Raw genomic sequence first — 12,587 nt, 5'->3', positions numbered from 1 at the left:
GGCTCTATGTACAATCTTTTAAAGAGGAAGTAAACCCTCCTCTACAACTTGTACCTATAGGTAAGCCTATGATAAGGCTTACCTATAGGTACAGTAAATATCTCCTAAACATGTACCGTTTAGGAGATATTTACCTTACATGCATCCAGTGACGTCACTGGCGCATGCGCTCTGAAGGAACGGCCGATCGTGCCGTTCCTTCAGAGTCCAGTGCCGTGACTGTCGGCTCTCGCGCGCGTGCGCGGGAGTGACCTCATCGCGGCTCCGGCCAATCAGATGGCCGGATGCCGCGATCCCGGAAGACGGGCGACTGGACATGTCGCCCGTCATAGAGGTGAGTGGGCGGCATGGCGGGGGCTCGTTCTAAGGTAAGTATTGCATAATGAGCTAATATGCGATGCATACTAGCTCATTATGGCTTTCTCTTGCAGGGTGAAAAAAAAAAAAAAATGCACGGGTTTACAACCTCTTTAACCTGTCCCCATTGTATCCCTCATTGCCAGCCATGGCAATAGTACTCCGATTATAGACCGGCCTCCCTTACATCTCCTCCAGCCCCTGCTCCTGTAATCTGCCTGTATAATTGGGATTTTTTTTTTTTTGGAATGTGGCATCCCCGGCGTTGTTCTTAGGTGTAGCGCACTGACAGCGCCTCCTATTTCGACACGAGCTGCCAATTAGTGCTATTGTAAGGGATGTCAGGTACCCCATTAAAAAATAATACATTTCTGTTTTATGGCATTTCTATTAATTTACCAGTAGATGGCAGCACAAAGCACAACTGCAAGCAAGGCATGGGAGGAACTAAAAAGTTCGACGTTTTGTTCCTGGGGGAACAGAATAGCAGTTCCTGTCCTTCAGAATAAAAAGTCACCTCACTGATGTCCTTGTATTTGCAGGTAAGAGGGAGTATATTTAGGGTTATAAACAGGGCAAAGTCGATTTAATTTACATCCCTGTGATCAGTAAAGGCTCCTGTCACTACTGTGTGATTGAATAACAGACTGCACAAATGTTAGTGGGTCACACTGTCGCAACATGACTACAGTGTACCAGGAATGGGGTTATTATAGTGTTATGTGTTTATATCTGATATTAGATTGTTTTATGAGACCCCTGTGATGCAGAAGGAGTAACAACATTTCAGCACATGTTTAATTGGTTGTTATTTTCTATGAGGACGTTATTCCTGTATATCAGAATGTTGATATTAATATATATATAGTTATGTAATACTGTAGTATGTATGGACAGAATAGCAGTTCCTGTCCTTCAGCATAAAAAGTCACCTCACTGATGTCCTTGTATTTGCAGAAACTTCTCAATAAAAATAATTCTGATTTCACCCGGTCTGATCCCTTCGCACATTGGAATTATTGACCATACTTTCAGCATATGTGCAACAAAATTGGCGCCCGAACAGGGACCGGGTGAAGAAAACGCAAAGGTCACGGAAGTGGAAGAGAGCGGTTACGCTAACCGTGGCGAAGCTGAGAGAAGATTAAAGGTATTAACCGTTGCTGCACGGGAATCGCACACAGATGGATATAGAAAAGTTGCAAGACGAAATCAGTGGACATCTGATTCACATGACAGTCAGTGATCTCATAGAGACTTGCCAGTTTATCAAGGCCTCCAAAGCAAATATGGCAACAGGAAAAACCCGGCGCCACTACATGCGGATAGTCAATGAGGTGATAGATGAACTGGTCGAGACTGAAAGTGTAGAAGCGGTGACACAATTTCTCCAAGCAACTAAGAGATTCGTCAGTGAGCTAGAGAAGAAGAGAGACAATGCTGAAGTATCAAACACCAGTGAGAAAGACCCCCAACCGGAACAGCAATTAGCCAATCTGAAACTGCAATACCACACTATGCAGGAGAAGTTCCAGGAAACTTCCAGAATAATCGAGGAACAGATAAAAGAGCTGAGTAGTAAAAGCAAGGACTCCAATGACAGCCATTCAAAACAAGAACCTATACCAGTTACTCAGAGGCTTCACCATGGTAACTTGCCAGAGGTGACAATCAGGAAGGACTTTAAGATTGCTGGTCAGATAGGTGAAAAGGAACAGAAAGACCGCCTGTTGTTTGTCTCACAAGGAGAAGGTTCGGATGAACACTTCAGCGCTGAGCTGATACAAAAGAAATTCCTACGGTCAGTGGGTACTGGACTGAGAAGTGACCACATCAAGTTCCAGTTAAAGCAGTATTTAGATGATCTGTCAATTCCAGATGAGGTGCTCATAGAGAAAACAAATGAAGCCACTAATATGGAGATGGAAAGGGAACAGAAGCAAAAGAAAACTCAGCCCAGCAATTCAATGAAAGGGAAAAAGTGTCAGTCCAATGTCTTACAGTGTCCTCAGGAACCAGATGTCCTGACAATGACTGCTGACACAAGATCAAGTAGCCCAACCATCCAACAGCTTTCAAAGAGCAACGCTGAACTGGAAAAGCTGATACTCCAGATGCAAAAAGAGATGATAGAGATGAAAACACTTTTCCAAGGTTCGAGAACTCTGCGAGATTGTGAATTTAGAGGGCCTCAGGTAACAATGGACATGAGCAATAGAGGTTGCCAATCTTGTAAAAGAACTGGTCGGAGAACTGCTTGTGACCATTGCTTTCATTGTGGTCAATCTGGACATATAGCGAGGTACTGTAAAATGACCAGTCCCAACCAGTTAAACGGGAGAGGGTTGCTGTCAAGGGACCGACAGTAACCTGTGCGAGAACCAACCCTGTGTCCCAAAGTGCAACTCCTGTCGGTAGCAAAGCAATAAGCTCTCAAACCACCATCAGTGCCATGGCTGGAAGGGTGAGCCAAGACCCCTTGCAAAGGGTACCCACCCGCAGTAACCAAAGACTCTACCAGATGGCTGAGGAAGTGCCAACTCACGTAGACGGTGTTACCATGAGACAAAACAGCAAGTTACTGAGTCTCATTGGGAAAAAGTGCCTTGTGAACTGTGAAATAGATGATACTCCTGTCCAGGCCCTATGGGATACTGGCTCTCAGGTTAGCATTATCAATGAGAGCTGGAGACAGCGGTTTCTGCCACATACAGTGCTCCGATCTTTTGAAGAATTGCTTGGGCCCGGAGTCCTCCTAGGAAAAGCAGCTAATGAAACTGAGATTCCCTTCTCCGGGTGGATTGAGGTCGTTTTTCAGCTAACATCGGGAATTAACACCTGCTAACAGTTAATAGTGCCCCTTGTGGTATCGGAGGATGAGAGAGTAGCTGAAAAACCCATCATCGGTTATAATGTCATTGAAGAACTCTTCAAGGAGACATCTGCCAAGGGAAAGAAAGCCATTCCAGGTTTTGTAGACGTACTAGGAACAGCATTGGAACTGTCGACCACCAAAACAGAGATCCTTGTAAGTCTACTACAAGCCAGTCACAGGGAAACTGATGGTGCTACACTAAAGACTGGTACTAAGAGCCAAAGAATTCCAGCAAACACTGGGACGTATCTCAGGTGTAGGGCTCACGCCAAACCAGCACTGCAAGATCAGACAGTTTTATTTACACCTGATGAGGCCCATCATTGGCCTGATGGACTGCATGTAGGTGAGACATTAGTATCAATTCAAAAGGGACAATTTTCCAAACTATCCATCCCGGTTTGGAACACAACTAAGCGGGACATTATTTTATCAGGTCAGACTAGGATGGGGTGCCTCGAACCCATAAAGACAACGTACCCAGCTCAGGTGAAACTGAAACAATCAGTGAGTGTGGCCACTCACACAGTAACTCATCGGCCACCGACATCGAGACAAGGGCCAGAAGGTTGAGTGGAAAACCTAAACACGAGTCCATCACCGGTAAGCGATGCGAATCGAGAACACTGGGATCCACCAGTGGCTATCGAACACCTACCGGAGGAGGATCAACAGGTAGTGAAGACGATGTTAAGGGAGGAATGCAATGCTTTCGCCAAAGATGACTCTGATGTAGGATGTATCCCTTCCCTACAATTGCAACTTCGCCTCAAAGACTACACACCAGTTAGGAGGACTTACATGTCCGTACCGAAACCACTGCACCGGGAAGTGAAAGAGTACCTGCAGGATCTACTGAACCGTGGATGGATTGCGGAGTTAAAATCTCCATACTCATCACCCATTGTGTGCGTAAGGAAGAAGGACGGTAGTTTAAGACTGTGTTGTGACTACAGAGAATTGAACCAGAAGTCCATCCCTGACCGCCATCCAATCCCTAGGATCCAAGACATGCTGGACAGCCTAGGAGGAAGTTCATGGTTTTCGGTGCTAGACCAAGGGAAAGCCTACCATCAAGGATTTGTGGAAGAATCCAGTCGACCACTGACTGCATTTATCACACCTTGGGGTCTGTATGAGTGGATCAGAATACCCTTTGGCCTTAGCTCTGCACCAGCTGAATTTCAACGCAGCATGGAAACCTGTTTAATGGGACTGAGGGATGAGATATGTCTGCCGTACCTAGATGACAACCTTGTTCACAGCAGATCATTCCAAGAACATGTGGAGCATGTCAGGTTGGTACTGCAACAATATCAGCAACATGGAGTCAAGTTAACAGCTAGGAAGTGTGAACTCTTCCGAAACAAAGTCAGATTCTTGGGCAAGATCGTGTCCAAAGATGGTCATTCCGTGGATCCAGCAGACACTGCGCCTGTGCTGGCATTGAAGAACAACCAGCCAAAGACTGTTGGAGAACTCAGAAAACTACTAGGATTCATTTCCTACTATCGCCCTTACGTCCAAAACTTTTCCAGAATTGCAAAACCTCTCTATGAATTACTGTCAGCGGATACAACACCTGCTGCATCATCAGCACCAACTAGCCAGTCCAGGAAGAAGAAGAAGCCATCACCAAAGCTAAGAGGTCAACTACCCTCTCATCAGTCTATAGTCTGGACTGACCACCACCAGGTAGTGCTTAACCGGCTTATTGAGGTGTTAACTAATCCTCCAGTGATGGGTTACCCTGACTACAGCAAATCCTTTGTTCTACACTGTGATGCCTCGCAAGAAGGACTAGGAGCTGTGCTGTACCAAGAGCAAGAGGAAAAGTTAAAGGTAATTGCTTACGGGTCTAGAACTTCAGCTTTGTCCGTCGCAATGGCGCAGTCCCATTAAAAAGCACTGATCGCCGCCATTACTAGTAAAAACAATAATAAAAAAAAAAAAAAATCCATAAATGTATCCCATAGTTTGTAGACACAATAAAATTTGCACAAACCAATCAATATACACTTATTATTTTTTGTTTTTTTACCAAAAATATGTAGCAGAATACATACTGATCTAAATTGATCAAAAGTTTTATTTTTTATAATTTAATTATGATACCACATTGTATCAAATTTGTCTTGCTATATAAGATGAATATCCGTTTTAAAACCAGGTGGGCATGGATGGTAAGTTGATTCGGTGGTTCAATGGGGCACTTGACTGGACTTGTACCCCAGGCCTAAGGCTGCCAGCCCTCCCCTGCTCTTAGATATCATCCTGTATCCATATACCATGTCATAAGTCATTTTTCTTCTTCTCTGACGTGTGCTGATGAGGCTGCACTGATGGGCGCTGAAGAGGCTGCACTGATGGGCACTGAAGAGGCTGCACTGATGGACGCTGATGAGACTGCACTGATGGGCAGCACTGATTGGCACTGATGGGGCTGCACTGATAATCAGGGCACTGACCTTGATTCTCAGTGTAAACAATTGCTGTTTATCGGGTCTCCTTTTCTAACACAGTCACGGCATGTGAGGAAAGGAGAGATGATAACTGGTAAGTCTGTTTATGTGTAATCAGCTGTCATTGGACATAACAGATCCCATGGTAAAGGGCTGTCGTGACAGGGTGACAGGGCCTGTCACAAAGCTTATACAGCTTGAACCCGTATCTGACACACTTGCTGGGGAGAAACTGCTTGAAAGCAAGGCGGCCAGAAAACCTAATCAGGGGACTCATCAACGCAGACAACTTGTTGGGGGGTAAACAAGGCTGCAAACCGCTGATTGAAGTGGTTTACGAGGGGTCGAATTTTGTGGAGCCGGTCATATCCAGGGTCTCCCCGAGGACGACAGAGTTCATTGTCACTGAAGTGCATGAACCGCAGAATTTGCTCGTATTTCCCCCTGGCCATGGCAGCAGAGAACACGCGGATATGGAGGACTGGGTTAGTGGACCAATATGACCACAGTTCACTCCTTTTAGTTATGCTCATGTTGAGGGATAGGCCCAGAAAAGTTTTAAACTCGGAAACCGTTATAGGTTTCCAGCCGAATGGTCTGGCAAGGGACGAATTTGGATTGGCGGTGATGTATTGACCAGCATATAAACCACCTGAATTCCGGGTTGGGCAGTGAATGGGGAAAGTACAGGCGCTGTAGAATCTGTGGGCTGCCAATTAAGATATGCCAGCGCATCAGGGAGGACACTATGGGCTCTACGGGCCTGTGTTCAAATTCTTGGTGGCTGCGGTCCACAACTTGTGCTAGCCACCGCACCAGCTCTAACTGCACTTATGGGACTCATCACGTCAGCAAGTGTTACTGCAGTGCTGGTTTGTCTACGACCAGGGTGTACTAGGCCGCTAGTGCTTGCCAGTTCACCTGACGTTTGAGCGGCACTAGTACCAACACTCTGCTGCATACTAGCACCCTGCGATCTCTGCACCTCAGCAACTCCAGAACGGGGTCAGGTATGCCTGACCTTAGCAGGGACCCCTCCGTCGTCGGAGCTATCTGTCAGGGAGCCACTGCTCTCTACAGGTTCGTATACTGACCCTGATTCTGCCTGTGAGGCTTCCCCTCATCTGACATGGACAGTATCCTGTAGGCCTCTTCACTAGTGTACCTCCGTTTGGACATTTTAGCCACAACATTTATAGGTACTTAGTGTGACTCACAGGTAAAAAAGCACCTGGTTGTCCAGGACTATTTGAAACGCTACAAAAAAAGAACTGCTAGTGCTAGCAGAGATCAGGCCTGACTCTGCTAACGCTGCGATTTTGTGTGTTTTTGGAAGTGACAGTAATCTATTGATTACTGCTCTTGCCTGGGTGGAGTGGGCTGGGCGGAGGGGCTAAGCGCAGATGCTGGCAGGTGTCGTGGCCGATCCTGCTAATGCTGCATTTTGGGAACCCTAAAACTATTGGGGATGCTAGTATAGTTCTAATCAGATAAAAGATATTGATCCGTTCATATACTATACTAGTAATGGAGGTGTTTAGTGTGTGTGTATGTGTGTGTTACTGGTAATCAAAGGGTTAAATTATATTTCTAACTATGCGGCGGGGATCTGCGCTGTCCTAGACTGACGCTAACTAGTGTTAATGCTAACTAATGTCATCTGTGACACTAATAATAGTGATCAGAAAAAAAACTGTACACTATAAAAGTGACACTGTGACAGGGCAATGAAGGGGTTAACTGGGGGTGATCAGGGGGTTAAATCTTTATTGGGGGGATGGTGGGTACCCTAAACCTATTTGGGACAGAAACTAACTGTTGCTAACGCTAAATGAAGTCACAAGGCACACTATTACAGAAATCAGCAAAACCACTATATACTGTATATAGTGTTCAATGTGACAGGGGGCGTAGGGGTTAACTGGGGGTGATCGGGGCGTTAAATGTGCCTAGCTAGGTGTGTGTATATGTGCTGTTGGTGTACTCAGTTTAATCCTCTCTTCTCTCACGTTGGAATCCAAAAAAGACTCCAGGAGGGAAGGGAGGACCTTTTCCTGTGCCTGTGTTTACATTACACAGGTCGGTTTGTCATTGGTCAGAACCGATCACCAGGTCCAGGCCAAAAATCATCATTGGCCTGGACCTGATGACTTATCAGTTCTATACCGAATCAGACCATCGCGGGGACTGAGGGCATGCGGGAGGGCGCCCCATAGGCCCCGTAGACCCTCACTTTTCCTGCCAGAGCCACCCTGCCGCAGTAAAAAGGCGGCGGGTGGTCAGGAACTGGTTAAAGTAAGGTGCGCATGGGCAGCCAATCAGCAAAATAAGAAAAAATCTACAATGTTTCAGCAATTTGTATTGGATTTATGTTGGATACATTTGCAAATATATCTGAAGCTGCACTGCCACATCAAGGCCCCTCTGCAAAGTGCAGTCCCTAACTCTACTCTACTGTCATTTCCAAATTGTGATATATAAAGTAAAAAAAACATTCAGAGTCTAAACTAGTTCAATAATTTCATTCAAAACAGAGGTTTTGGTTACATATATTTGCAATCATATGTGAAACTACCTTCCATTACAGGCTGTTCAAAACCTGTCTGAGAAAAATACCAGCCTCCAACCTCCCCTTATAGCTGGTCCAACACACACCTGGAAAAATACCGTCCTCCAACCTCCCCTCATAGCCAGTCCAACAAACGCCTAAAAAAAAACACCGACCTCCAACCTCCCCTCCTAGCTGGTCCAACATACGCCTGAGAAATACCGGCCTCCAACCTCTCCTCATAGCCGGTCCAACACATCCCTGAAAATATACTAGCCTCCAACCTTCCCTTCTAGCCGGTCAAACACACCTGAAAAAATAACGGCCTCCAACCTCCCCTCATAGCCGATCCAACACACACCTGGGGAAAAAAAGTACTGGCCTCCAACCTCCCCTATAGCCAGCCCACACACGCCTAAAAAAATACCGGCCTCCAACCTCCCCTCATAGCCAGTCAAACACACACCTGTAAAAAAGAAGTACCGGCCTCCAATCTCCCTTTATAGCCAGTCCAACACACACATAAAAAGAAAAAGTACCGGCCTCCAACCTCCCCTCCCCTCATAGCTGGTCCAACACATGCCTGAAAAATACCGGCCTTTTTGGACATTTTTCTGTTTTTGCAGCATGCTGCTCTTTCACATTATAAAAATGCTGTTCTGGACTTGTCTTCTCGGCAGTAACCTCCTGCACCTCCTGTTGAATATCTTCTGTCAGCCATTGTTTTGCCTTAGCCAATACATCATCAGAAGAGAAAGCATGGTTTTTGTATCAAGGATTCAAAAGACTTGCAAGCACAACATTTTTAATCTCTTCATGCTTCTCAAAACATATATCAACCAAAGCTCTTTGGCTTGACAGACCATCATTTAAAAGTTGGAGGGTGTTGTGTGCCATGACACTGAAGTCTGACATATCAGCAAGCCTCATTCCTTTCTGCATGTTCGCTCCATTGTCTTGAAGAAACACAAGCATCACTCAGTCTTTGTTGATTCCCCAGTCTTCAAGCATGCCTAGAAACATTTCTCTACTGTACTCAGTGTGGGATCCGTGCATCACTTTTGTATCCAACACCAATTGGCTTTATGTCCATCCACTGTCAATGAAGTGGCATGAAAGAATCGTTAATGACTCGCCTGACTTTTTGTCCTGACCAGCAGTCAGTCGTGAATGAGAGTGAGTTGCCAGCATTCTCTGGTTGCAGCATAGCCTATACTTTCTCGACGACCTTTTGGTGAATCTTTCGCAGCATTTTGGTTCGATAATACTTCTCACTCTTCAGTGTGTAGCTTGGCTCAAGTATGGACATCAGCCACTTAAATCCTGAGTCAGACACCATTGTAAATGGCTGGTTATCAGTGACAATTATCTCTGTGATTACTCTGTCCAGCAGTTGGGATCTTCCATCTAAATCTAGACAGTGACACCTGTTTTTTTTCATAAACATATCTGTTATTGACGCCTGGCAGTGTGGGTGGCTTGCTGGCACCCTGTTGTGGGGTGGCTGGCTGCTGTCACCCTGTTGTGGGTCAGTGGCTGACGCCTGGCAGTTTGGGTGGCTTGCTGGTAGCCTGTTGTGGGTCGGTGGCTGATGCCTAGCAGTGGGGGTGGCTTGCTGGCAACCTGTTGTCAGTCGGTGGCTGACGCCTAGCAGTGTGGGTGGTTTGTTGGCACACTGTTGTGGGTCGGTGGCTGACACCTGGCAGTGTGGGTGGCTTGCTGGCACCCTGTTTTGGGGTGGCTGGCTGCTGTCACACTGTTGTGGGTCGGTGGCTGATGCCTGGCAGTGTGGGTGACTTGCTGGCACCCAGTTGTGGCTGGCTGGCTTGCTGGAACACTTTGGTGGGTGGCTTGCCTGGTGTCACCCTGTTGTGGGTGGCTGGCTGCTGTCACACTGTTGTGGGTGGGTGGCTGATGCCTGGCAGTGTTGGTGACTTGTTGGCACCCTGTTGTGGCTGGCTGGCTTGCTGGAACACTTTGGTGGGTGGCTTGCCTGGTGTCACCCTGTTGTGGGTTGTTGGCTTGCTGGAACTCTGTCGTGGGTGGCTGGCTTGCTGCAACACTGTGGTGGGTGGCTGGCTGGCTTGCTGGAACAATGTGGTGTGTGACTGGCTTGGTGTCACCCTTTTGTGGGTTTCTGACTTGCTGGAACACTGTGGTGGGTGGCTGGCTTGGTGTCACCCTGTTGTGGATGGCTGGCTTGCTGGAACACTGTGGTGGGTGGCTGGCTTGTTGTCACCCTGTTGTGGGTGGCTTGCTTGCTGGAGCACTGTGGTGGGTGGCTGGCTTGGGGTCACCCTGTTGTGGGTGGCTTGCTTATTGGAACACTGTGGTGGGTGGCTGGCTTGGTGTCACCCTGTTGTGGGTGGCTTGCTTGCTGGAACACTGTGGTGGTTGGCTGGCTTGGGGTCATCCTGTTGTGGGTGGCTTGCTTGCTGGAACACTGTGGTGGGTGGCTGGCTTGGTGTCACCCTGTTGTGGGTGGCTTGCTTGCTGGAACACTGGTGGGTGGGTGGGTGGCTGGCTTAGAGTCACCCTGTTGCGGGTGGCTGGCTTGCCTGAACACTGTGGTGGGTGGCTGGCTGGCTTGCTGGAACACTGTGGTGGTTGGCTGGCTTGGTGTCACCCTGTTATGGGTGGCTGGCTTGCTGGACCACTGTGGTGGGTGGCTGGCTGGCTTGCTGGAACACTGTGGTGGGTGGCTGGCTGGCTTTCTGGAACACTGTGGTGGGTTGCTGGCTTGCTGGAACACTGTGGTGGGTGGCTTGCTTACTGGAACATTGTGGTGGGTGGCTGGCTTGGTGTCACCCTGTTGTGGGTGGCTTGCTTGCTAGAACACTGTGATGGGTGGCTGGCTTGGTGTCACCCTGTTGTGGGTGGCTGGCTTGCTGGAACACTGTGGTGGGTGGCTGGCTTGGTGTCACCCTGTTGTGGGTGGCTGGCTTGCTGGAACACTGTGGTGGGTGGCTGGCCTGGTGTCACCCTGTTGTGGGTGGCTTGCTTGCTGGAACACTGTGGTAGGTGGCTGGCTTGCTGGAACACTGTGGTGGGTGGCTGGCTTGGTGTCACCCTGTTGTGGATGGCTGGCTTGCTGGAACACTGCGGTGGGTGGCTGGCTTGTTGTCACCCTGTTGTGGGTGGTTTGCTTGCTGGAACACTGTGGTGGGTGGCTGGCTTGGTGTCACCCTGTTGTGGGTGGCTGGCTTGCTGGAACACTGTGGTGGGTGGCTGGCTTGTTCTCACCCTGTTGTCGGTGGCTTGCTTGCTAGAACACTGTGGTAGGTGGCTGGCTTGCTTGCTGGAACACTGTGGTGGGTGACTGGCTTGGTATCACCCTGTTGTGGGTGGGTGGCTTGCTTGCTGGAACACTGTGGTGGGTGGCTGATTTGTTGTCACCCTGTTGTGGGTGGCTTGATTGCTGGGACACTGTGGTGGGTGGGTGGCTGGCTTGGTGTCACCCTGTTGTGGGTGGCTTGCTGGAACACTGTTGTGGGTGGCTGGCTTGGTGTCGCCCTGTTGTGGGTGGCTGGCTTGCTGGAGTACTGTGGTGGGTGTAGAGATACGCCGGTTTTCGGTAATGCGATATTTCGCGGTATCGCATACACACGGTATTGTTATTGTGGTTATTTTTAAAATAAAATAAAATTTCTGCTCTCCAAGTCTGCCTTTAGAATTGATTCTTTTCAGTGAACTGGATGACTCGTTCACTCATTCAATAGAGACTGGTCTGGTAATATGATCCTAGAGTGAGAGAGCTTAGCTCCTCCCTGTAACCAATCAGATGGCTCCCAGCACACTGACATGCTGGAAACAACCTATCACAGTTACTTTGCTCTATACTGCAGCCGCATGCTTTCTCCTGGGCTCAGGCAGACAGACACAGAGCCACTTTCCTACTACAAGCAAATCTCTGAAAGTACCTATCTATTACCATATACTGTCACTGTGTAGATAGATAGATAGATAGATAGATAGATAGATAGATAGATAGATAGATAGATAGATAGATAGATAGATAGATAGATAGATAGATAGATAGATAGATAGATAGATAGATAGATAGATAGATAGATAGATAGATAGATAGATAGATAGATAGATAGATAGATAGATAGATAGAGATAAAAATAGAGATAGAGAGAGAGATAGAGAGATAGATAGATAGATAAGACAGATAGATAGACAGCTAGATAGACAACTAGATAGACAGATAAACAGTAGATAGATAGATAGATAGATAGATAGATAGATAGATAGATAGATAGATAGATAGATAGATAGATAGATAGATAGATAGATAGATAGATAGTCCCTGAAATCACTTTTTACGGCGTTCCACCTTTCT

At 47.4% G+C, this 12,587-nt stretch overlaps 1 pseudogene across 1 annotated transcript in view; it reads left to right on the top strand.

Annotated features, from left to right (window-relative positions):
* LOC309552506 overlaps positions 1-2,673 on the top strand; it is a 78,443-nt pseudogene extending 75,770 nt beyond the window's left edge. Inside the window, exons 5-7 of the transcript in view lie at positions 1,881-2,240; positions 2,361-2,552; positions 2,656-2,673. The product of the transcript in view is annotated as an uncharacterized misc_RNA (transcript). The remainder of the gene's footprint in view (positions 1-1,880; positions 2,241-2,360; positions 2,553-2,655) is intronic.
* The last annotated feature ends 9,914 nt before the right edge of the window (positions 2,674-12,587 follow it).

This window comes from Pelophylax lessonae, assembly GCF_965119305.1.
Source record: "Pelophylax lessonae genome assembly, chromosome: 4".
Lineage (NCBI taxonomy): Eukaryota > Metazoa > Chordata > Amphibia > Anura > Ranidae > Pelophylax > Pelophylax lessonae.
This window is presented reverse-complemented; position numbering and strand designations above follow the sequence as displayed.